The sequence below is a fragment of the Papio anubis genome, chromosome 18, assembly GCF_008728515.1.
Source record: "Papio anubis isolate 15944 chromosome 18, Panubis1.0, whole genome shotgun sequence".
NCBI classification, from domain to species: Eukaryota; Metazoa; Chordata; class Mammalia; order Primates; family Cercopithecidae; genus Papio; species Papio anubis.
Window position 1 is genome coordinate 15,503,536 of NC_044993.1, and position 22,769 is coordinate 15,526,304.

The 22,769-nt window shown below is 40.3% G+C and overlaps 1 protein-coding gene across 1 annotated transcript in view; it reads left to right on the plus strand.

Moving 5' to 3' along the window:
• Nucleotides 1–22,769, plus strand: part of GLG1 (golgi glycoprotein 1) — a 147,985-nt gene that overhangs the window by 41,491 nt on the left and 83,725 nt on the right. The window lies entirely within an intron of this gene.

Consider the following 22,769-nt stretch of genomic DNA (forward strand, 5'->3'; position numbering starts at 1 on the left):
AAAAAAAAAAAAAAAAAAAAAAAAGAAAGCACGGTGAAACCCCGATCCTACCAAAAAAAAAAAGACACACAGGACACTTGCTGCTTCCAGATAGCTGCATCAGACTTCTTTCAGATGCTTCTGGGATATGGTCTTCTGACCATGTTCTTTTTTTTTGAGATGGAGTCCCACTCTGTCGCCCAGGCTGGAGTGCAGTGGCGCGATCTCAGCTCACTACAAGCTCCGCCTCCCGGGTTCACGCCATTCTCCTGCCTCAGCCTCCTGAGTACCTGGGACTACAGACGCCCGCCACCACGCCCGGCTGACTTTTTTGTATTTTTAGTAGCGACGGGGTTTCACCGTGTTAGCCCGGATGGTCTCCATCTCCTGACCTCGTGATCCCCCCGCCTCGGCCCCCCAAAGTGCTGGGATTACAGGCGTGAGCCACCGCCGTCGGCCTGACCATGTTCTTTAGCCTCCTTTGCTTCCTGTTACCTGCTCAGTCTCAAAGCTCCTGACTCAGGCTTTTGGTTTGTTTTCCTGAAATCTTCTGCATCTGGACTAGTATCTGAATTAACCATGCCCAGAGTTTTGGCGTACTAGTATCTGCAAAGTATACTCACTTCCACCTACTCACACTCTTGGGCTAAGTGGTCACCCATAAATAAGCCTATACTCTGGTCCCTCCCCAGACCTAAAGAGAGCTTCTTGCCTATATTGCTATCTAAAGACCTCTATGATTAAAATTTTCCTTTAATTGAGTCTCACAGCTTTACTTCAGCACACTTACTATTATATAGTAATGGATAAGCAGGAAATAAAGATCTACAAAAATCAAATCATATGTAGTTACAGAAAAATTTGTAATATTTGAGGTAAGGATTTACAAAGTTGTTGAATCAAAGGTCCTGGGTTTCTTCTGGTTTGCTCAGTTCTATACACAATGATTGTAACAACCACAAACTTTTTGCTAACCCCACACCAATTAGGGGTGCTGTTGAAACTGGTCAGTTGCAAAACTATAAAGATTCTTTCTACTGTTTATCTTTAATATATGGGGAGTAAATCTTCCTCCTGCCAAATTATAAAGTATTTCACTGTTCCTGAGCAGTGAAAATTAGAACATATTTTATTTATGAGAATGCAGTTAAATAATTGCTATATTATTTAAAAGCTATATTATTAGAGTTGTTTTTATCAGCCTACATATGGAAATAGCCTATAAACAGACTGTTACACAGTTTCAGCTATTCTCTTACTCATTGGCTAAAGACTATTAGGTTGTAATAATAATATTATTTTATATATTTTATTAGTAATAATATTTATTTTATATATATTTGAGACAGAGCAAGACCCTGTCTCAAAATTATGTATATATAAAATATTATTATTATTATTATTATTATTATTATTCCAACCTGCCACCCAGGTTGGAATGCAGTAGTAGTATTCTAGCTCACTGCAGCCTCTGATGCCTGGTCTTAAGCATTCCTCACACCTATGCCTCCCCAGTAGCTGGGACTACAGGCATGAACCACCACGCCCAGCTATTTTAATTTATTTGTAGAGGCATTGTCTCACCAGGTTGTCCCAGAATGTAATAGATTATTTTGTGTATAATCTGTATACTTCATACAAAAGTTGGTTTAAATAAAAGTGTTTGGGTTAGCCCCAAACAAAACCAAAAACTTTATGGAAAAAGGTCCATTTTTCCTAGTCAGAGAACTTTAAACTTTCTAGTAAATTATTCAAAGTTATGATTTATTATAAAATGGTAAGATAATCAGTAAGTACTTAACTGTTGCTTGTTTCCAACACCTAACTATATATCATATTGTATAGTAATGGATTTTTCCTGTAGGACTATTTTACTTTGTTATAGTAAGAGTAAGTAGGACATTTTGTGATTTAGGAACTTGTAATTAACTGTTAACTGTAATATAAAGTAGGTGAAGTATCCTCATTAGCTGGCTGGGCACGGTGGCTCATGCCTGTAATCCCAGCACTTTGAGAGGCTGAGGTGGGAGGATTGCTTGAGCCCAGGAGTTGGAGACTAGCTCAGGCAACATAGTGAGACCCTTCTCTACAAAAAAATTAAAAATTGGCCTGGTGTGATGGCATGTGCCTGTAGTCCCAGGGATTCAGGAGGCTGAGGCGGGAGGATTGCTTGAGCCCTGGAGAGTGAGGCTGCAGTGAGCCATGATCATGCCACTACACTTCAGCCTGGGTGACAGAGCGAGATCAAGACCCTGTCTCAAAAGGAAAAAAAAAAAAAAGATGAGTTATTACCAGCTATAATTATCTTTGTGTGACTTAGTGACTTGATTTTTCCACAGAAATCTTTCAAATCTTAGGCTCATTGTTCCTGAAACCCAGCATGTTTCTTTTCTTTCTTTCCTCTTTCTTTTTTTCTTTAGAGCCAGGGATCTCTCTCTGTTGCCCAGGCTGGAGCACAGTGCAGGAGTCACAGCTCACTGTAGCCTTGAACTCGTGACTCAAGTGATCCTCCTGCCCCAGCCTCCCAAGCAGCTAGGACTACAGGCACACACCACCACACCTGGCCAATCTTTTAATATTTTTTTGTAGAGATGAGGTCTCTTTGTGTTGCCCAGGCTGGTCTTGCAGTCTTGCCTCAGCCTCCCAAAATGCTTGGATTATAGGTGAGAGCCACCACGCCCAGCCTGGAATCCCATTTTAAATGTACTGTTGGAGTTGACAATGAGAAGAAAACTTACATTAATTTTTAAGTTTTGTTTTTGTATAGTGAATCCTTTCACAACATGAATAATTGCCCAATTTTGTGTTTTGTCAGTCTGGGACAGACCACTATACAAAGACAAGATTATAATTTGGTGAGTTTGCTTTCTTGATCAGTTTTCAGTGAAGGAAAAGTCACAATTTGTAAACTTGTTTTTAACAGCACCGTGGTGATCATTTGATCAGTTTGTGAGAATGGCCCATCTGGTTGGTATCTCCAAGTACAGTTACAACTTTTTTTTCCCCCCCATTTCACCACAAAGTCTTATAAAATAAACTGAAGGCGGTTATAATTTTTTATTAATTTATTTATTTTAGAGACAGGGTTTGGCTCAGTCGCCCAGGCTGGAGTGCAGTGGTGCGATCATAGCTCATTGCAGCCTCAAACTCCTGGGTTCTGGCGATCCTCAGTCCTCAGTCTCCCAAAGCGCTGGAACTATATAGGTGCATGCCACCACGTTTGACTGCAGTTATATCTTTTTATGTTAGTGTGTGATCTTTATTTGGGCATCTGTCAGTAGGTCCACTGTTGAACAGAGAACTAGTTAAAGTGACAAACAATGATGTCATTTGCTTTGCGAGTTGAGGAAATGAATATTAATAAGATATATCCACCAAAATGTAATTTTATTCATGCACTTTACCAAAGTTCCTTTCTATACAGTAGTTCTTTTCTTGACTGTTCATTTTCATCATGATTTAATGAAGTCCCATCTGCTCGATTTAAGTGACCATCTCATATTTAGCCAGAATATATTGAGAAAAGTGCTGGAATCCCTGTAATTTTTTTTTTTTTGAGATGGAGTCTCATTCTGTTGCCCAGGCTGGAGTGCAGTGGTGCAATCTGCTCACTGCAACCTCTGCTTCCTGGGATCAAGTGATTGTCCTACCTCAGCCTCCCGAGTACCTGGATTACAGGCACCTACCACTGCGCCCAGCTAATTTTTGTATTTTTAGTAGAGATGGGGTTTCGCTATGTTGACCAGGCTGGTCTCGAACCCCTCAACACTCAAGTGATCTGCCCACCTCAGCCTCCTAAAGTGCTGGGATTACAGGCGTGAGTCATCGCGCCCCCTCCCATTTATTGAAGAAATCTGTCTTAAATCATTTTGTAACAAAGTAGGGTTTAAATAAATAATTCTGAGGAATTGTACACGTTGTTATTTTTTTCCAAGACTGATTTTGTGCGAAAGGTAATTCCCTAGTTATCTCCCATAGATGACTATATTTTGTGTTGTACCTGGTTCTTAAGTACTCAGTCACTGACTTTTACTTTGGCCATGGTTGAGAATGTTGAATGCCTATGCTTTGGTTGAGAATTTTAAATAATTTCATAAATCTAGATTGACAAATTGTATTTTTGTATATATGAGTTGTGCTATTGTCAGATAGCTACTTCTGTTAAATAACTGTTTAGCAAATTATGGAATGTGGATATGCAGTGAAAATTCAGCTTTTAGAAGTCACAAGAAGACCAAAATGATAGCAGAATACAATAACTGAAGTTGCAACTGCTGTGAAGTCTATACTATTTTAAAGAATGTTCCAGAAAATTGCCATTTATTTATCTAATATGTACTGTTAAGCTAGAATCTGTCAGAATAGTCGAATTTTGAAGAAAGTAGTAGCCGGGCGTGGTGGTGTGCACCCATGATTCCAGCTCCTTGGGAGGCTAAAGCAGGAGCAACGCTTGACCCCAGGAGTCCAAGACTAGTGTGGGCAACGTAGTGAGACCCTGTCTTTAAAAACATTTTTTTTTTTTTTTTTTTTTGAAACGGAGTTTCGCTCTTGTTGCTGAGGTTGGAATGCAGTGACACGATCTCAGCACACTGCAACCTCCACCTCCCAGGTTTGAGCGATTCTTTTGCCTCAGCCTTCTGAGTAGCTGAGATTACAGGCACCCGCCACCACGCCTAACTAATTTTTTGTATTTTTAGTAGAGACAGGGTTTCGTCATGTTGGCCAGGCTGGTCTCAAACTTCTGACTTCAGGTGATCCATCTGCCTCGGCCTCCCAGAGTGCAGGGATTACAAGCGTGAGCCACTGCACCTGGCCAAAACAAGTTTTTTTAAAAAAAGAGAAGTAAAATAAGGGCCTGTGACACAACTGAACTTCAACATAAATTGTTTCCGAAGACAGTCGGAATCAAACCACAGGTTAAACACTGGCTTAAGCAAAAGGACCTGCATCTTTTTTTTTTTTTTTTCTGTCTGTAAGTTGATTCAATGCAATATAATCCTCTCCAGTTTTACTGAGGTCACTAACCACACCCACGACCAAATTCACCTCTAAACTGGAATTCAATTGCTGACCCATCCCCGGCCTCGGCTTTCTCATGGGACCAGGGGGCACAACACTCTGTGTGGTGTTTTGGCTTCCCCTTTTGTGAACCTTGCGGGTCGCTCACCCTCCAGACCTTTAGGCCAAATCCTGCTAGTCTGTGGACGGCTGTGGTGTAGGGTGGCAGGCACAATCTTGCGGGGCAGATGGAGGTAATCAGAGATACTGGATACCCTTGTTGGTAAGGTACAGTAGAAATGTCTCCAGACAAACTGTTCCTTCGCGTAGCCTCAAGACCTGAAGGACTGCATGGCCTTCATGATGTGAAGGTTGGGCATATTCTTGTCTGCCAGCTCTGGGTGCTTAGGCAGGTGGACATCCTTCTTGGCCACCATGACTCCCTCCTTAAAAAGGAGTTCATAGATGGCAATCCCATTCTTCTTAGGTATCAGCATCTTGGTGGCTGCAGGGCCCATGGCAAGGACTGGAGGGACCTGCAACTTAACAGAGATCACATCTTCCAAGTCAAGACACTTGAAGGAAGAGATGCTAATCCATCTTGTAGAAGACAGTATTGTGTCTCCAGAAAATGTTGGATGTGCTTTTGATTACTCAGAAAAAATTTTATATAACCTACTTTTCACATCCCCCAAACTAGGTTATAGCAGTGGGGCTTAAAGGGTATACAAACTTCAAACTTTTTAGATTAAACTTAACTCTTCAGTAGGAAAGGTGAAGGACTGGTAGGAAAGGAAAAACTAGAAAGATGTTTGCTGTTTTCTTCTCTTTATAATTAACTCCCTATTCTAGACTACCTTCTGTTGTGTCTACTTGGACTAATGGGGAAGATGTTTAAGAATCTGCAGGTGCAAAAACTGTCTTAAAAAAAGATACCTTGCCCACTTCCCTTCTCTTTCTTCTCCCCAGTAATTCTCGTTGTGCATTTGAAATGGGCTATATGACATCATCATAGCCTTTGGTAATGACACCTAAAGACAGGTCTCCCTCCCCCCATACACTGACATACACACCTGTACACAAATTAGCCAACTAACACTTTAAAGTTGTATTTTCTTTTATTTAAAAAAAAAAAAAGATAATAAGGGCTGGGCATGGTGGCTCATCCCAGCACTTTGGGAGGCTGAGGTGGATAGATTGCTTGAGCTCAGGAGTTTGAGACCAGCATGGGCAACATGGCAAGACCCCCATCTCTACTAAAATAAATAAATAAATAAATAAATAAATAAATAAATAAATAAATAAAGTAGCCAGACATGGTGGTGTGCCCATGTGGTCCCAAGCTATTTGGGAGGCTGAGATAGGAGGATTGCTTGAGCTGAGGGGGGCGTTGGGGGTAAGGTTGCCGTGAGGTGAAATTACACCACTGCCCTCCACCCTGGGTGACAGAACGAGACCTTATCTCAAAAAATAAATAAATAAAATAAAATTAGATATAGCACTTGAAGGAATGAAAAGATACAATTCTGTAAAATCCCAAAAGCATTTCTCAGTTTCCTCTGTCATAGGTCTATGATTGATTTATAACTTTTAGTTATTAGTATTCCAGAAAATTACAGCAGAATGTAAGACAGAAGCAATTGTTAAACTGCTTTTCAGTAATAATGATCTATATTTTGGCACACTTTGGCTTTCTCATATCAGAAACCCAAGTAATCTTACCCCAGTGGTTCTTAAACTTGAGCATGCCTTAGATCACCTGGAAACCTGGTTAAAATGCGGATTCCTTGGTCCCAGTTGCAGGTTTTGATTCAGTAGGTCTAGAGTGGGGCTCACAAATTTGCATTTTAGACAAGTGATGCTGATACTGATGCATTTTGAAAGCCACAGTAGCTCATATGGATGTTTTTACATATTTGGGTTGGCCAGGCCAAAGCCCTCTTCAGGTGAATGTTATTTGTTTACAATTCACCTTGCTTTAGGCAGTTTGTGTTAATTATTGTTGTGCAAGGTACAGGAGGGCAGGAAAATGGAGTTTTCACTTACTATTTTAGGTTCAACTTAGTCCTTATCTTAAAAACTTACTGCTTTATATGAAGCAGTTCATAAAACCCATTTTGCCAGCTCAGGACTAATGAAAAACTATTTTTATTGCCTATAATTAACCTAATTCAGGAAAAAGAAGCAGGCTTATGGGAAAGGCTAGCGCTGAGACAAGGAAGCTCAAAAATTGCTTTCCCGAAATTAGTATTACCAACCCCAGTATAGCATTTGAAATTGTTTTTTTTTTTTTTTTTTGAGACAAAGTCTCGCTGTGTCGCCCAGGCTGGAGTGCAGTGGCGCAATCTCGGCTCACTGCAAGCTCTGCCTCCCGGGTTCACGCCATTCTCCTGCCTCAGCCTCCTGAGTAGCTGGGACTACAGGCGCCCGCCACCGCGCCCGGCTAATTTTTTGTATTTTCAGTAGAAACGGGGTTTCACCGTGGTCTCGATCTCCTGACCTTGTGATCCGCCCGTCTCGGCCTCCCAAAGTGCTGGGATTACAGGCGTGAGCCACCGCGCCCGGCCTGAAATTGTTATTAGAATTCTTGAACCTAGTTGCTCAAATCTAGGGCTGAGTTTGTAAGGGTTAAATAAGTTGTCCATTAGATTCAACATGCATGATATTTCCAGGGTTGCTCTTCAAACATTAGATCAGCTTATTTGATGGGCTGGAGGTGTGTCATTGTGCAAAACTTGAAATAGTGGCTAGAGAGGAATAAGATTCCATCCCACTGATACTGCCTCTCAGCTTCTCACGTCTACTGCCCTTGTTTGGCATTATCAAAATGTGGTATTCCAAAAGCTCTTTCTATACATTTCACCTTTATATTTATAGTATCACTAAAAAAAAGATTTCATTTAAATCTCTAAATATTTTTTTCAGAAGATTGCTGCCAAGCTTGTCCCCCTCTTGACTTTTGAGTCTTTGTCTTATTTCAAACACTGAGAACAGTTACCTAATTGAGTCTTAAGATTATAAAATCCAGTATTTAAAAAAATTACAATTTAAAAATATTCTCTTTAATTTAAAAAATTATGTTTTAAATTTAGAGTTTATCATGTTTCATGGCCCAAAATAGCACATTGAGTTTCTGGCATCTTCTCTCCTGCCCGTGCCAATGAAAGCCACACCATATGGTATGACTGCTGTTACTCTAGGAAACCCACACACGGCGGAGACATTGCCAGGCATGAAGCTGAGGCGCTGCTCTCATATGCTTATCTTTGTAAGCCAACATATTGACCAGGATATATTAGGATTCCAGTACATCATGGTATCCTATCAATTGAGACTTCAAGCTCTTTCTCCAACAGCTTCAACATTTGGCCATATTATGAAAACACATATTCTAAGTATCATGGACTGTCTTACTCAACTTCAGAAGAAGCTTTTGAATGACTACTGCAAGAAAGGACAGTACCTTTTAAATGCAATCAATAAGTATTTTAGTGCCCCTTAAGTTCTAGCACCCCTCCACCACTGTGCCCTTTCTTTTTATATTATTTTTATTTTAGAGATGAGATCTTGCTCTGTTGCTCAGGCTGGAGTGCAATGCTGTGATCATGGCTCATTGCAGCCTCAACTTTCCCCGGCTCAAGCAGACTTTTCCTCTCAACCTCCCAAGTAGCTGGGAGTACGGGTGCTCACCAGCATGCCTGGCTAATTTTTTTTTTTTTTTTTTCTTTTTGACACAGATGGAGTTTTCCTTTGTTGCCCAGGCTGGTCTTGAACACCTGGACTTGAGTGATCCCCCTGCCTTAGCCTCCTACAGTGGTGGGATTACAGGCATGAGCCACCACGCTCAGCCCCTTTTCCTGTTGTTTATTGTCCATTTTATAGAACAGTCAGTTCATTATGGACTTCATCCAAACGTTTCTCAAGGTTATAAAATTACTATTAAGGCTTTTTAGTATAAAATTAGCAAATTCTCCTAAAAATAAAAGGTGCACAGATTTTGTTCACCAGCTTTGTCTAGTCATACTTCAAACAAATATTGAACGTGCTATGCTAGCTGTACTGGTCACTATGTATAAAAAGATGGAGAAGACAAAATTCTACCTGCAAGGAACATGTAAACAGGTACATGTACAGTACAGTACTTTACTAGAGAGATCGAAAGTACACTATGGTCATATCTTGAAGTGACTCATAAAATTAAACTTTCCAAAGACTCAAAAGGAAACTATTAAATTTTTACAGAAGTGCTTATTAGTGTTATTGCCTGATCCATCAAGAAATGCTTAAAGCTCAGAGAGAAATGTATAAGATTGATTCAGTGAACCAACATTGGTTCCTTTGCTAATTGGCAAATGACTGAAAAATTAAATGTTGTTTGGTATTATTATTATTTTGGTGATGGAGTCTCGCTCTGTCACCCAGGCTGGAGTGCAGTGAGGTGATCTCAGCTCACTGCAACCTCCACCTCCTGGGTTCAAGTGATTCTTCTGCCTCAGCCTCCTGAATAGCTGGGATTACAGTTGCCTGCCACCATGCCCAGCTAATTTTTCTATTTTTAGTAGAGACGAGGTTTCACCATATTGGCCAGGCTGGTCTCAAACTCCTAACCTCAAGTGATTCACCTGCCTCGGCCCTGCAAAGTGCTGGGATTACAGGCCTGAGCTAGTGTACCTGGCCCTGTTATTATTATTTCTAAGAATTGATCATCTAATAGTCTTACGGGAATTTTTAGAGAATTGAGATTTAAATTGAGGCTAAAAGGCCTGAAAAATTGTCCACAATGGAAGTTGTTTGGGAGAAGCTGTTGATGTCAATTTGACCCCAGTAAGCTGTTTTTGGAAGCCTAGAGGTCAGATTTCTGTCAACCAAATAACATGGAATGCCAGTGAATGCCTAGAATTGTGTGGTAGACCAAGCTGTGGTTACTGCCTTCAAAGAACTCTCTTAAATATAAATGTCTGGACTGTTATCTTAAGAAGAAAACTTCTGCCGGAGACTGCAGAGGTTTTGTGATCAACCAAGGATTTTTCATTTGAATTCAGATATTTTCAGGAAGAATTTAAAGATAGCTATAATTTGGAGCCAAATTTATGCCAGCAAAATCGTTTATGCCATTGCCTGCTCTCTGATGTTGTGGTTGTACCAAGTAAGAATTGGAACACAGGTTCAGAATACTTATTTTCTGGCATCCTATGGCAGATATTTTTAGAATGCAGAGCAGCTAAAGTGCTCGCTGTGAGTCAGGTTCTCACCCAGAAATAGATATTGACTATTGACTTTACAAAAAAAAAAAATTAGCTGGGCTTGATGGCACATGCCTATTATCCCAGCTACTCGGGAGGCTGAGGCAGGAGAATTGCTTGAACGCGGAGGTGGAAGTTGCAGTGAACCGAGATCCAGCCGTTCTACTCCAGCCTGGGCGACAGAGTGAGACTCCATCTCAAAACAAACAAACAACTTTGGATTTTTTATTTCTGAATTCTTCTGTTCTGAGAATGCTGCTTTAAGCCATCATTAGTGGATTAAATGAATACTTTATATCAAAAGGATACAGCTTTTGGTATCAGAGACAGTTGAAATGATGTCTCTATGGAAGTGGGAAATTTTCACAGATGTCAACGTTGTGAGTTGGTGATTATGCTATCAGAGTTTGTCAGAGGGGTTTGGAAAGATAGGACTCTAATTTTTATGGGAGAAAGGTTGAAAAAATGTATTTTTTCTCTCTTCATCATAGCTCAAATTCAAAGCATTTTCATGCAATTAATGATTGGCTGCTTCCAAAATATAGCACAAATTAACTGGTAGAACAGGAGTTAGAATGAACAAATTCCATAGTCTTACCCTATGAGTTGTTTTCTCACTATTCCAAAAGAATGCTAAATGTGAAAAAATATATATATTTTGTCATAAATAGAAACTGAGCCTTAAGTCAGTCCCCAGATGCAAGACACTTTTGTTGTGTCTAATCTATTTTGGAGGCAATTACTTATGTAAGCTAGATCTGCTCAATCTTAAATTCTAAAGCAAAATGTGATTAGTCATCTTTGGAAAAAGGATCTACTCTTCATTTTTTCTGTTTTTGTTTTTCTGAGCTTTAAAGACAGAATGTATAATTTTGTTAAATAAGCTATTGGTGAAGTAAGGAAAAGATTGATGAGGTGATTTACATGTATAGAAATTGTTTTTGTTTAATTGAGGCGCTACCTCTACACCTCCCTTGGAGGCAAGGGAGCACAACAAAACCAGAAAAGTTTAGGAATTTGTTATCGTCCAAAATGGTATAATAAAATACTGTCTTAAACTAGGGAAGTCAACTTCCTATTCTTATGCACCATTTCTTTGTTCTGGAAGCGGGGGCATTTCTGGCAACGAGTTGAGCAAATTATTTTGCTAGGTCTAGTGTTGTGATCCTTTGCTCAGTGGTAAGTCTTTGGGGGAAGGAAGGCTTCTTTCTCTTTTCAAACTTTATTAAAATGGTGGGTCCAGATTATCACGTTACCCACTTCTAGTCACGGATCCTTTTTTTTTTTTTTTTTTTTTTTTTTGTGAGATGGAGTCTCACTCTGTCACCCAGGATGTAGTGCAGTGGCACGATCTCGACTCACTGCAACCTCTGCCTCCAGGGTTCAAACGATGCTTCTGCCTCAGCCTCCCAGGTAGCTGGGATTACAGGTGCCTGTCATGCCCGGCTAACTTTTGTATTTTTAATAGAGACGGAGTTTCACTATGTTGGCCAGGCTGGTCTCAAACTCCTGACCTCAGGTAATCTACCTGCCTTGGCCTCCCAAAGTCCTGGGATTACAGGTGTGAGCCACCACACCCAGCCTAGTCAGGGATCCTTCTGGTCATAAATTCTTATCTTTGTGTATGGCCTACACTAAAGTTTCGGAAGTCTTAAGTCAAACCCTTGTATTTTATTTAATTAATTAATTTTTTGAGACAGAGTCTTACTTTATGACCCAGGCTGCAGTGCTGTGGTGCGATCTCTGCTTACTGCAGTCTCTGTCTCCTAGACTCAAGCGATCCTTCCACCTCACCCCCCCACCCAAGGAACTGGGACTACAGGCACATGCCACCACGCCTGACTAACTTTTGTATTTTTTGTGGAGATAGGGTTTCGTCATGTTGCTCAGAATAGTCTGGAACTCCTGGGCTCAAGCAATCTGCCCACCTCAGCCTCCCAAAGTGCTGAGATTACAAGTGTGAGCTACAAAACCTTGTGTTTTAGACATTAGATTTCTCAGTACTCTTCTGAAGAATAGTAATTGTGATTATGAAATTTTCAAAGATACTATGGTAAGATCTGAGTGTCTTTGAAAGAATTATAGTAGTGTAGCTGAGGACTTCCTTTTATACTGCTTTGTACTACCTGTTCACAGGTGACTGTCAGGTGATTTCAGTAACAAACTCAGACAAATGTGTGACATTTAAACAGAGTTATTGAAGTCTTTGATCTTGCTTTATTAAACTTGACCAGTTGGTGACATTTACTTTTACAAAATTAATCAACATGATTTTGATATGAGAGAATTATATTGACTGGAAGTGGTAGGCATGAAACATTTGCTAAGTAAAACTTAGAAGAGAGATCTTAGTTGACCAATACCCTCTTGGTTTGTTTGCATGTTAAAAGATGTCTGCATCTGAGCAGTTGAACTTAAATACAAAGTTGAACTTAAATGCAAAGGTTCTTTAGAACTTTAAAAGGCATGGCCCAGGCACTGTGGCTCACGCCTAGCACTTTGGGAGGTCGAGGTGGGTGGATCACAAGGTCAGGAGTTCGAGACCAGCCTGGCCAATATGGTGAAACCTCGTCTCTACTAAAAATACCAAAAAAAAATTAGCCGGGCGTGGCAGCACATGCCTGTAATCCCACCTACTCGGGACGCTGAGGCAGGAGAATTGCTTGAATCCGGGAGGCAGAGGTTGCAGTGAGCCGAGTTCGCGCCACTGCACACCAGCCTGGGTGACAGAGCGAGACTCCATCTCAAAAATAAATAAATAAAAATAAAAGACGGGGTGAACAAAACCCAAACTAATCCTCTGATGTTTACTTAGAAACAAAAACCTAAATGAAATTCAAAATAGATATCCGAATCTAGATTTGTGTGTAAACGTTAGATGGAGAGATTAGGGTCTGGAACAGACAAATTCCACACGTACTTTTCGTGGCTCAGAAGACTTGGTGGAGTGGGCCAGGCAAGGTGGCTCATGCAGGTAATCCCAGCACTTTGAGAGGCTGAGGTGGGTGGATCCCTTGAGCCTAGGAGTTCGAGACCAGCCTGGGCAACATGGTGAAACTCCGTCTCTCCAAAAATACAAAAAATAACCAGGTGTAGTGGCATGTGCCTGTAGTCCCAACTACTAGGGAGGTTGAGGTGGGAGGGTCACTCGAGGCTGGGAGGTTGAGGCTTCAGTGAACCAAGATTGTACCACTGTGCTCCAGCCTGGGCGACAGAGCGAGACCCTGTCTCAACAAAAACAAGAATATTTGGTGGAGTGATTTAAATACTGTTTTTCCATTAGGATGAGATCTTTCCACCAGAATTTCCTGAATTTATTCCTTTTTTCTAGTTTATCCTAATGTAATTGAACTAACTTAAACTGAAGTTGCCTTCCTGTAGCCAAGAATCTACGTACCTACAAACTTATTCCTGAAGTTGGCTTTAATAAAACACTTCTTTTGTATTTTTTCTTATTTTGAGGTTGATTTATTTTGGGATTGGGGCAATGCAGAATTAACACTCTTCTAGAAGTATACAGTAATTATTACAATCATAGATTATATTTATTACGCACTTACTATGAGCATTGTGCTAGGTGCTTTACATATTTTGCTGCACTTAGGCTTACGAATGTTAAATAATGGCCGGGCACGGTGGCTCACACCTGTAATCCCTGCACTTTGGGAGGCCAAGGTGGGCGGATCATGAGGTCAAGAGATTGAGACCATCCTGGCCAAAATGACGAAACCCTGTCTCTACTATTCAGTGCAAAAATTAGCCGGGCGTGGTGGCGCGTGCCTGTAATCATGAGGCTGAGGCAGGAGGGTCGCTTAAACCTGGGAGGCGGAGGTTGCAGTGAGCCCTGATCACGCTATTGCACTCCAGCCTGGGCGACAGAGTGAGGCTCCATTTCCAAAAACCAAACAAACAAACAACAAAAAACAAAATTAGCCAGGTGTGGTGGCACATGCCTGAGACAGGAGAATTGCATGAACCCAGGAGGCAGAGGCTGTGGTGGACGGAGGTTGTGGTGAGCCGAGATTGTGCCTTTGCACTCCAGCCTCGGCAACAAGAGTGAAACTCTGCCTCAAAACAAAACAAAACAAAACAAACAAATGTAAATAATTTGTCCAAGATCTTGCAGCTAGTACCTGGAAGAGCCCAAATTTGTTCCCAGATCTCTCTTTCCACAATTTATGCTGCATAGCCAAACCTATAGATTGTATAGTAATGAATGCTTAGAAGTACTTAGGAATCTTCTTTGTTTTTCCATTAATGCAGATGAACATTCTTTATTGGGGAGGTAATACATTTTCAACCGTTGACATACTTATGTTTTAAAACAGTAATTCTAAAAGGATCTGCATCTGTTCTGCCCATCTTCTTTCACTTCTCCAAGCCATTTCTATAACAGTATTTTCCCTTCCTTGAAAAGGTAGTCGTCTGTTTTTCTGGAATTAGATTTGCAGTCAATTGGGGTCAAGCTCTCTTGCTTGTTATCCCCCCCCCCCCCCCCCCCCCACCCACACCTAAACTCAGGGAATTAGAATTTGTTCAGGTCGGGTAGTGATCCCTGGCTCAGGTGGAGTACCATCAGCAGGATTCTTCCGGTCTTTTGTACTTTGTGCTTTGTTTTCAAAATCAGTTAATTTCATAATAGAAAATTAGCACTTTAAAAGGCACAGATGTGATTTGGAGATTATGGGTAATTCTTAGATTGCATCTTTGTTAATATTTACATTAGTTTATCAGTATTTCCTAAACTATAATATAGTTGGATATAGCGGTAATTATTGATGTATACCTTTTTTCTACCAACTGTAGAATGATGTTATCTAAGCAAGAAGAAATGTAGGGACCTTTTGAGGATTTTATCAGATTTTTATGCACATTACTAACATTTGCAAAACCAGAAGATTCCAGGTTTTTTTAGAGATGAGTTCTCACTTTGTTGTCCAGGCTGGAGTGCAGTAGCTATTCACAGGCTCTAACATAACACATTACTTTCCGGCGGGCTACAAACCACTACTCAGTGAAATAAAGGGACACAACAAATGGAAGGAACATACCATGCTCATGAGGATAGGAAGAGAATCAATAGTGAAAATGGCCACCCCAAGGGTATAGTTCAATGCCATCCCCATCAAGCTGCAATGGCGGTTTCACTAGAATTGGAAAAAACTGCTTCCCAAAGTTCATATGGAACCAAAAAGAGGCCGCATCTCAAGAATCTAAGTCAAAAGGAGAACAAGCTGGAGGCATCCATACCTGACTTCAAACTATACTACAAGGCTACAGTAAGCAAAAACAACATGGTGCAGGTACCAAAACAGAGATATAGACAATGGAACAGACAGGAGTCCTCAGAAATAATACCACACACATCTACAGCCGTGATCTTTGACAAACCTAGAGAGAAAAACAAGAAATGGGAAAAGGATTCCCTATTTAATAAATGGTGCTAGGAAAATTATTTAGCCATCAGTAAGCTGAAACTGGATCCTTTCCTTACTCCTTATCTGAAAAATTAGTCAAGATGGATTAGAGACTTAAATGTTAGACCTAATACAAAATCCTAGAGGGAGAAAACCTGGTGAAGTACCAATTCAGGACATAGGCATGGGCAAAAGACTTCATGTCACAAAACACCCAGCTTATACTTGACAGCAAAACTGGGAGAATTGACAAATGGGATCTCAGGCCAGCTAAGAGAGCTGCACAGCAAAAGAAACTACCATCAGAGTGAACAGGCAACCTACAGAATGGGGAGAAATTTTTGCAATCTACTCATCTGACAAAGGGCTAATATCGAACCTACAAAGAACTCCAACAAATTTACAAGAAAAACAAACAACCCCATCAAAAAGTGGGCCAAAGGACCATGAACAGACATTTCCAAAAGAGGACATTCCTTGTAACAGACATATGAAAAATATATCATCACTGTGGCCATCAAATGCAAATCAAAACCACAATGAGATACCATCTCACACCAGTTAGGCAAAGCGATCATTAAAGTCGAAAGGAAACAACTGGGTGCTGGAGGATGTGGAGAAATAGGAACACTTTTATGTTGGTGGGATTGTAAACTAGTTCAACCATTATGTGGAAAGCCAGTGGCAATTCCTCAAGGATCTAGAACTAGATGTACCATGGGCTGGCCATCCCATTACTGAGACCAAGGATTATAAATTATGCTGCTATAAAGACACATGCACTGCGTGTATTTGTTGCGGCACTATTCTAATAGCCAAAGACTTGGAATCAGCAAATGTCCATCAGTGACAGATTGGATTAGAAAATGTAGCTTTATATACACCATGGAATACTATGCAGCCATAAAAAAGTGAGTTTCGTCACAGCTAGGGACATGGATGCAGCTGGAAACCATCATTCTTAGCAAACTATCACAAGAACAAGCCAAACACATGTTCTCACTCATAGGTGGGGGCAGACAACAGATCACTTGGACTCAGGAAGGGGAACATCACACACGGGGCCTATCATGGAGGGAGGGGAGGTTGGGAGTTATACCTGATGTAAATGGCAGTTGATGGGTGCAGCAGACTAACATGGCACAAGTATACATATGTAACAAACCTGCATGTTATGCACATGTACCCTACAACAAAAAAGTATAATAATAAATAAATTTAAAAAAAAAAAAAAGAGTGCTGTCCACCTCAGCCTCCCAAGTAACTGGGACTTCAGGCATGAGCCACTGAGCCTGGCCTGATTCTATTTTTAAAATATATTAATTTTTTTTCCCCAGTTTAGCCCTGGTCTCTTTCTTTGAGCTACTCGTCTTTCAGAATTGTGCAGTGAGGTGTGCTGTCTTAATTCAGATGGAAGTGTGCTTCCTGAATCCAAGCTGTACTCTTCAGAAACACCAGTAATTTGCACTGGGTTATACAGAAAGAGTTCTGCACATTCTGGCAGCTCAGCTCCATTTGCTCTTGCTTAGGCCAGTTCAAGTAAACAATGCACTCACCACGGGTCAGTATGGAAGAATTATGGCATGTGCAGGTACTTGGGTCTGGGGCATGAGAAATTATATTTAATTTCAGGACTTTTTCGCATCCTGTAATCTTACATCTCTCCTTTGTATTTTATTTTCAAAATTATAGAAGTAACATAGTTGGATTGGTGGTATGAGTTGCATTGACAGAATCATTCCCGATTTACTGGGTGTAAACATTAATGGTGTTGTCAGATGTCTGGAAATTTTTTCTTTTAGTCTAGTTTTTTCTTTCTTTCTTTCTTTTTTCTTTCTTTCTTCCTTTCTTCCTTTCTTCCTTTCTTCCTTTTTTCCTTCCTTCCTTCCTTCCTTCCTTCCTTTCCTTTCCTTCCTTTCCTTCCTTTCCTTCCTTTCCTTCCTTTCCTTCTTTTCCTTCCGTTCCTTCCTTTCCTTCCTTTCTCTCCTTCCTTCCTTCCTTCCTTCTTTCTTTCTTTCTTTTTCTCTCTTTCCTTCTTTTCTTTCTTTTCTTCCTTTCTTCCTTTCCTTTCCTTTGCCTTTTCCTTTTTCCTTTTTTTCTTTTTTCTTTTTTCTTTTTCCTTTCTCCTTTCTCCTTTCTCCTTTCTCCCTTCCCCCTTCCTTTTGAGACAGAGTCTCACTCTGTCGCCCAGGCTGGAGTGCAGTGGTATGATCTCTGCTCACTGCAACTTCTGCCTTTTGGGTTCCAGTGATTCTCCTGCCTCGGCCTCCCGAAGTAGCTGGGATTACAGGTACCTGCCACCATGCCCAGCTAATTTTTTTGTATTTTTAGTAGAGATGGGATTTCACCCTGTTGGCCAGGCTGGTCTTGGAAATCCTGATCTCAGGTGATCCACTCGCCTCGGCCTCCCAAAGTGCTAGGATTACAGGCATGACCCACCGCGCCCGGCCTAATCTAGTTTTCTACTTTGCATTTGGCTATAGTAGCTACTGATTTGACAAATTTGTACCTTTGTTCAGCTGTCTCAAATCATATGACAGGGCAAAGAAAGAAAGAATATAAAGGATGCCATATCAAAGTTGATAATTCTGTTCATTATTCATACAGTGCCCTTCAGAGAATTTTTTCACCCTGCATTCTAAAACTCCCATGTAAAAGTTAGCTATACTGTTCAAACCAGATCATCAGATGGTTCATGTGCTTTTCTTAGAGTAGAACTGTCAGTCTAGGACTCCAAGAGGGCAGATTGCTACCTGCTATGTCTCAGAGGATGTAAATATATCATATTTCCTCCCTGCCACCACCCCTTTGAAATAGTGGAAGGGGAAAGAATAGCAAAATATGAACTGGGGAAGTGCGTTCCCAGTCATGAAGATGTATTCTAAATATTTTCTGAGGTGTGTATGTATATCCTAAACTGGAATAACCTTTTATTTTTGTTTCTTTTTTTACACGTGATATAAAAATTTAAAAGTGCAAAGAATATGTAGTAAAAATAAGTCTTTTTAAGTATCCTTTCAGAAATAATCGGTACAGATACAATAAAACATGTGTGTCAGGTATTTTGAATTCTTATTCTTTGCCTGTATGAAGCATGGCCTCTTGGATAGCAGTAACGTTTTTGTTATTTAAAATGGTTAGATTTTTATACAGAGAATGACAGGCCAGTGGTAGCATATATTTGCAAAGCCTTCTATAATATTTGAAGGCCTTCTACATAACTTTTCTCCTGGTGCTTATAACAGCCCCATGAGGTAGGTAAAGCAGGATTTACCTGTTTTATCAAACGAAATTTGAAGCTTAAAGAATTAAGTGACTTCATCAAGGTTGTTATGCGATGAATGTGCAGTGGAACTGGAATCAAAACCCAAGTCTTTGGCTGTTACTCCAGAATTCTTGTTTCAATTTTGCCTCTCAAACATGATAGCTTGAGGGGATCCATTATCCTGTATCTTCTTTTATGAGATGTGAAAAATACCGTGAGTAGCTAATTTTAGGTTTTGTTTGTTTGTTTGTTTTGTTTTGTTTTTTTGACAGAGCCTTGCTCTGTCACCTAGACTGGAGTGCAGTGGTGCAGTCTTGGCTCACTGCAGCCTCTGCCTCCCGGGTTCAAGCAATTCTTCTGCCTCAGCCTCATGAGTAGCTGGGACTACAGGCGCGTGCCATCATGCTTGGCTAATTTTTGTGTATTTAGTAGAGACAGGGTTTCACCATATTGGCCAGGCTGGTCTTGAACACCTGGTCTTGTGATCTGCCCACCTCAGCCTCCCAAAGTGCTGAGATTATAAACATGAGCCGCCGCACCCAGCAGAATTTTTATACTGTATTTTGGTAGTAGTGGTGTTGTAGTTATAGCATCAAAGTTCAGAAATATGACCTTTTTGATATATTTCCTACAAAGCAGTTTATAAACATTAGTACCACTTTCATTACATGTGGACACCATAACTGACTGTATTCAGGCAACTGAGCAGTGAAAGCAAGGCCTTTTATCTCTTGATAGCTGTGTGCCTGCTGTGGCTAGGAGCCAAAGGGATAAACCTGTCCAAGGTTCTTCCCTTCTATGCCAAAGTGGAATCTGAACAAGCATTTGATAGAGTGCCTGACTCTCTTTCCTTCTCCCATCATTTAGGTAAAAATGCTTAACACCAGCACCAAACTGTATTCTAGATTTCTAAGTCATCTCCTATGGAGAAAAAATGAATGGTGGGTGGAAAAAGTTTTCAGATAGTAGACTGTCATGGGGATGATTTTTTAGTCCCAACAGACTAAAAACTCTTGTCATTGCAAAACAATCCTTACATTTCTTAAATGTTAGGCAGTCCCAGATGGGAATTTGATGAAAAGATTGGCTGAGCTCTGTATATGAAAAGGAGTATCTCTTTAAGTGTTTCTCTGGGCCGGGCGCGGTGGCTCAAGCCTGTAATCCCAGCACTTTGGGAGGCCGAGACGGGCGGATCACGAGGTCAGGAGATCGAGACCATCCTGGCTAACACGGTGAAACCCCGTCTCTATTAAGAAATACAAAAAACTAGCCGGGCGAGGTGGCGGGCGCCTGTAGTCCCAGCTACTCGGGAGGCTGAGGCCGGAGAATGGCGTGAACCCGGGAGGCAGAGCTTGCAGTGAGCTGAGATCCAGCCACTGCACTCCAGCCTGGGCGACAGAGCGAGACTCCGTCTCAAAAAAAAAAAAAAAAGTGTTTCTCTGAAGGGATGGCCTATCTCCTATTGTTTATAAGCACTGTGTTTCTAATTCCTGATAGTAAAATAAATGGGAAATGTGAGGAGAGAGTTTACAGTTTTTTCATATACAGCAGAAAAATTATGTTTTTGTAATTTACATTTTATAAAATTTACAGTTTATACTTACAAAATTTACATTTAATACTTTATAAAATTTATATAATAAATATATTTATTTTTATATTCATGGGTTAATAAAGGTTATAATCCAATGTAAAAGTCATTACATTTGCCATAATGTAATGATTCAGTTTTTGTTCGGTAACTAGATTGCTCTGTGTGTGTGTGTGTGTGTGTGTATGTATGTATATATGTATTTTTTTCACTCACAGGTCAACCATGAACTATATTCTTATTTGTTATTTTTTATTTTCTGCTGTAGGCATAGAAGATGAGAAATTATACTAATTTGAGTATTTCCATTTGGTTAGTTTAGCTAGTGTTGTTAGAGTTTTCTTAAACAAAAATAAGATGTAATTTGACTTCTCAAAGTAAAGTTTGGGGCAATACGTCTTCTCTAGGGAGATGGATCTTTCTGTCGGGGAGTCAGGAGTTAGTCTTTTTTTAGGGGTGGAAGGAGGTCAACCATTAGGTCCAAAGTGGTGGTTTGAGTAATTAGCAATTGCCGTGTGTTTTCATATTTTCAGAATAGGAATATAACTTCACTGAAGATGACTTAATTAGTACTTGACAAAGCTGAAAGTCCTGTTAGTATATTTATACCTATGAGTAAGTATGCTCTCTGAATCATTCTGTTAATTCCCAGTGTAAAATTACATATACCCTTTTGTTTTATTAGAATTAAAGAGCACTGAGGAGATTTTTCATTTTAAAGGTACAAGACAAGTTTTAACCTTAACATAGCCCACTCACTGTTCTGTATTTATGTGAGACCTTCTAAGAACCAGGGATAAATGGGCTCTAATTTGTCTGTGAGGGTCTTGCCTGTCTATCTTTAAAACTTAACGTGTTCCTATAGGAGTGAGTAACTATGTAATATTTGACAACTGTTATCCCATTGCCCACTTGGGAAGCACACAAATAATAAAAGTAAAAGAAATTATCACACTGTGTTTAGCATGACGTCTTAATTTGAACTATGAGAAACCATTATTGGACCAACGTTGGGATTTTCACTAAAGCCTTGTTATCCTAGCATGTGTTAGGAGATGTCAAATGAATAAGCCTAGGAGTGATTGTCGTGGGGTCCCTCACTTTTCCTGCCGTTGGCACAGAATGTGCCTTTCCAGCACCACCCACAGCCTAGTAGTGCTCCACCCTGCACAGCCTACCTCTCATCTGCCTCAACCTGCACACAACAGCCTTAACCAAACCATAACCACCTTTGAGACTTAATTCAAACGTACCCTCCTCCATGAAACCTTCTCTGACTGACTTTATTGCCATACTCATAGGGTTAGCGGTGCTTCTTTCCTTCTTTAAAATATCAGATCCCCTTTCCCCCTAAAAACTTCACATTCAGCCTTGTATGATGATTAGATATGCACTTGAGAGCCAGTTTCTGTATCTCATGCCTTTTTAAGAAAAAAAAAAAAAATCTCAATCTACCGTTGGACCTGTACAGTGACTCCTTTTTGAAAAGGTGGTTGAACATTAAAGACTTAAGCAGCTACAACTCTTTAGTGAATCAGAGCATTGTTGGAAGGCATAAAGCCTGTGCTGATCACTGTCCTTTTGGAAAAAAAATAAACTATCCCTGGGTACAAATAAGAAAAATAAATTCTGATAGAGCCAGAATAAGGCACTAAGAGGAAAGTAGTTCTAAACCTGAGGATTGAGATTCCATTTAGACTTGCTCAGGAAAGTTTCCCAGTGGTAAAAGATGGGCTTATTTTGTTAGATACCAGCTACATTATCTTCATTGTCTTTGGGACTTTGGACCAGGTTAATAAATGAATTGTTCATATGATGGGAAGTTACTGGGTTCTTAATGAATAAACTCCAAGAAGACTTGACTTACTACTGCAGCAGAGTGTCTCCAATGGAAAGGAGGCATTAGGTCATCGCTTGCTTTCAAATTTTTCTAAGGCCATAGAAGCACTGACACTGTTGGCATCTTTTATTTGTTTTCTCCTGGGGGATTCATAAACAAAGTCTATTGTCACTTAATTTAGTAACAGGTGTCTTAGAAAAAAGACCCTATTCCTTTATGTGATCTGATGTAGTTCAACTTCAGTGGAAACTGTAGAATGTTCCATATTTTAGACAATATCCAACTCCCAAGCATTTCTGTTTCAGAAACTGGGACACCTTCCAAGATAGCTTTATGAATCCTTTAATTTCTCCTGCCAGACTCATTAACTCAGCCTATTCACCTTGGGGAAATCATAGTTCCAGACTTTCTGTAAAAACCCTCCTAAGTGAATGTG